Source organism: Lycium barbarum, chromosome 5, assembly GCF_019175385.1.
Source record: "Lycium barbarum isolate Lr01 chromosome 5, ASM1917538v2, whole genome shotgun sequence".
NCBI classification, from domain to species: domain Eukaryota; kingdom Viridiplantae; phylum Streptophyta; class Magnoliopsida; order Solanales; family Solanaceae; genus Lycium; species Lycium barbarum.
In genome coordinates, this window is record NC_083341.1 from 8,186,820 (window position 1) to 8,191,271 (window position 4,452).

Consider the following 4,452-nt stretch of genomic DNA (forward strand, 5'->3'; position numbering starts at 1 on the left):
GAGAAGAGAAGTTAAAACCCTGTAACTACGGCCTCAACGAAGGTTTCAAGCTCTCTTTAGGTCCAAAGTTCTGCAGTACGGGTTTCAAGTCATCCAAAGTTATATAAAAATTGTGGCTTATGGAATATTTATAGATGTAAGAAAAAGCACAAATAAAATAACTTGACTCCAAAGTGAATTGGGAAATATTTTAATTCCGAAATCAGGCCAGTGCATACATTGCCGCATTCACTGTTGCGATATAAATAGCCAATGATTAGGCATCATGATGTCTGCCACTTCTTGTTTCTTTCTTTTCTTTTCTTTCATTTTTTTCTTTTGTAATTTCAATCCAATTTTTGCTCCAAATTTCTCATCTACACCGCATTATTACTACATAATAAAAACATAATATTAAGCACAAAGCAATATAATAGTACTCAAAAGATGATTAAAAAATTAAAATGTGAGGTACTAATGAATAAATATATGCATTTTAAGCCGAACATCAACTGTACAGTGTATACAAAGATATATCTTCTTATTTACCTTGTAAAATGCAGAAAGATAAGAAGGCTAAGAGGTTTTTAGACTATTCAAGTATTAAAAGTATAGCAATATTGTATATAACAACAACAAAAGAAATTTAGATTGTGACGATAATAGAAGGTAGAGAAAGCATAGAACTACTTGATCGGATATTGTATATAAAATAGCAATAATACACAATAGACAACAATAATTTGCAATTCAAATGAGTCAAGCCGAAACGACACCATTGACATGTAACAACCAAAAATACATTAATGGTACAAATTTAAGCCAAAGACGCAAAAGAGCCCAAGTAAACGTAAAGCAAATTACAAGCTTACTTGAAAGGAAAGTTAAGAGTAATTGTTGTTGTAAACAATATTAATTTAGACAAAGGACTTATGATCCCTCTTTTATGTGAGAAAGAAACTACTACGGAGTAGTACACAAAAAAAAACTACTACGGAGTAGTACACAAAAAGAAATGTCATCTTAAAACTACTACGGAGTAGTACACAAAAAAAAAAAAAAAAAAACTTAATCTGTTATTACTTGAGAATAAGAATTTATATCATGAAATATTAATTTTTATTAGAAACTAAATTATCATTAGAAGAAGACTTCCTATTTCCTTGAAGAAAAAATTCTAACCTTTTAGTGCTGGATTATTGTTCTTGGAGGGTGCATATCTTCTATTTGGATAAACACTAAACTAAGCAACAAAAAATAAATAAAAATAGACTATATATTTGTAAATCATAAAAACTGGAAACTTACTCAATGCAATACTTACACTTATCAAACGCATATGTGATATGTGATATGACCATCTCACGGTGAATCTTCCACTGCCTGTGAACTTCTTTCTTCTTGATTGACTTATCTTTGCCAACATATATATATGACTTAAAAATTACAACTTCTCTGTCATTGGGACGCTGCACGTAGAACTTCTTTGTTTCGACATTAATATTGATTTTCTTTGTCATCTCACTATAGTATGTAGGGCTATAAAAATGGAAGAAAGAGAATATGCAGATTAATAAATATTTATCTTTATTTATGTCTAAATTATAATCGCTCTTCATTAAATGCTTAAATAGATCGTCATCTGAAAAAATTCTATTAAAGATAAAATGAAGAAAAATATTTAATTGTTCTTTGACTTTTAAAACTACAAATGATTTCAGACGAGGGAGGGAGTATTACATTGATCCACATCAATTTTCGGTCCACCCAAATTAAATTAAGCCGACCTATTCCCATTTAACCCAATTTTCGTGCCCTCGAAGCTTTAATTTTCCCTCCTCCAAAGCTGAACCACCAATGAAGGACGAAGGAGAATTCTCCATTTCCATAAAAGAAGAAGAAAGATCGTGGAAAATGAGGTTGCTGAGAAGTTGGGTTTTAACATAAACCTTCAATAAATAGACCACGATGATGACATAAATAGACTTAACTATTAACGAGTGACATGAATGAGCCATTTCGAATAATTCGATAGGCGATATTTAAGCTTATTCCCTATATTGGTGAATATCTCCGCGCTTCGCACGGTTACAATACTTTTTTTTCTTTTTTTTTTCCAAAATTTTGATGGAAGAATAAGCAAAATTACAATAAAAATTATTGTAGATAAGTAGAATAAAGGTATAGTTCATGTATTGGTTTCCATCAAGGAGATGAAATTTAACAATATAAATGATCAAAAAGTAGAACTAACATGTTAATAAGTATAGAAGTTGTAAATTTACAAAATGAAAGAAAAAGATATGGAGAAAAATGAAAAATGTGAAAAAGAAAATGGCAAGTGTTTGTTAGCCTAAACCTCTCTCGAGCATCAGCTTGATACAAAAATAAATAAAATTAAAATTCCAAAACAATTACAACCCAAGGACAAAATAAATAAATTTAATAAAAATAATGAAAATTACCTGGCAATTACCAAACGAAAAGGAAAAATAAATGGTCATATAAAACCAGTACTACTACTCCAGTAATGATTAAAGATGTGATTTTTATTATTATCCATAAGAACATAACATTTTCACTCTTGAGATCATCATTAGAATCTTAGCATTTGTTCTCTAATTAATGAAGAATCACTAAAAGTAAAAAAAGAGAAGAGAATAACATAATCAAAAAATAGATCATAAAAAAGACAGATTGATTACATTCACTAAATAACCGTGACGTGTTCTCGTGATGATTAAACATACAAAGGCATTCAATAGAAAGAATAAAGGTAATTTTTCATGAGATGCCTCAAATTTGATTATCATTAGTAACATAGCCTCGACTCTCTCTTTTGAGACTTGTTAAGGTTATTGATTTTGACTTCTCTGCTGCTTTGTTCGTTGTTCGTCTGCCATTTCAAGGGACATGACATACTTCTTTCACCATCAAACATTAAAAATTACATGTAATAACTTACGTAACCCTAAAAACAGAAAAAATAGGAGAATAATATTTTCACAGTTTAAGAAACCATACCTTGATTAACACTATGGTTGATGGTGTTGATATGTTGTAAAAGTCCTAGACTTCTTAACTGAAGTATGAGTGTTTCTTCAAATTAATCTTGTCATAACTGAGCCAATTGAATGTAAAACTTACTATGCAAACTTAATGGAGTAATTCAAGCACACGCACCTCTGCAAAAAAAAAAAAAAAAAAAAAAATGGAATAAAGCAATATTATATGTTGAGGATTTCAAATCTAAGAATCCAAAAATGAGAAAAAAAAAATCTGGAAAATAATGTGGATCTTGTAATTAGACAGCAATTGAAAATCTCTTCTCGACCAAATAATTAAATAAATTGAAAACCTCCTTGCTAAATGATGGTCTTGATCTTCATGACTGTTGGCTATTTATTTTTGGGCGGATTGCCCATGTGGACTGATCCGGCCGATTTAAAGGAGATAAACATGTAGGGAGTTACCTAGGGCAGTTATTTTTTTAACTCCTAAAGAAAAACTACCACTAAATTATTTTAGGGTGTGAACGTGCAATTGAGTGCTGCACTAATTTTGAAAGTTCTTCCAAAAACTTCTTGCTCCAGCAATCTCAAATTCTCCACACAAAACACACACAAGTAAAGACATCTAGTGTGTGGTAAATAAACTTTGTTTCCTAGTGAATCAAAGTTCGACTTGGGGTAACTTTTTTTTTTTTTGTGGCGAGTTCAACAATTTCTGCTGCAATCGAAAGATACACAATTTGTTGTTTTGCCCCGTTAATGATGTCTAACAATGGTATCGGAGCCAGGTTATGTGACTCCTAGTCTTGATCTTTCTTCTTGAAAACCACAATTGTGAGTCTTGTATGTTGTGTAACGTGAAAAACAGAGCAATCATATGTGCTGTTGTTCGTGTTTTAATTAATTTTTTCTCTTGTATGTGTTGAAAAGTATGGGAAGAATTATTGTTTGGCTGAATTTATGTGAACCGAATTGCATAAAGTAATTGCAATTTTTTTTAAAATTTTTTTTTTGTGAATTGATAGAAGAGAGAACTAAGGATAATTGAAATTTTCTTTGTAGTGGAAAAAGAAATTTTGTATGTTTTCATACTGGATGATGTCACTTGGTCATAGTAAGAATATATTCCGCCGTTGAAAGAATTTTTGTGGCATTTAAAGGCACACGTTGCCATCACCCATACGGTTGAGAATCTATTTAAGATTAAGTTGATCTTTTTTTTTCTTTTTTCTTTTTTCTTCTATCTCCGGTGTGACTTTGATCTTTAAAGCTATTTTAGTGCAAGAATTCACACAACATTGCAGTAATATATTACAGTTGTTAAACTAGTGGACCCACACATCATGATTTGAGTCATGGATGCTTTTATCAATGTGATGAGGTATAGATTTCTTTTGAAATGAAGTCACGGTTTTGGTTTATACCAAGATTTTTTTTTCGTTTACAGTTTTTAATAACTGTA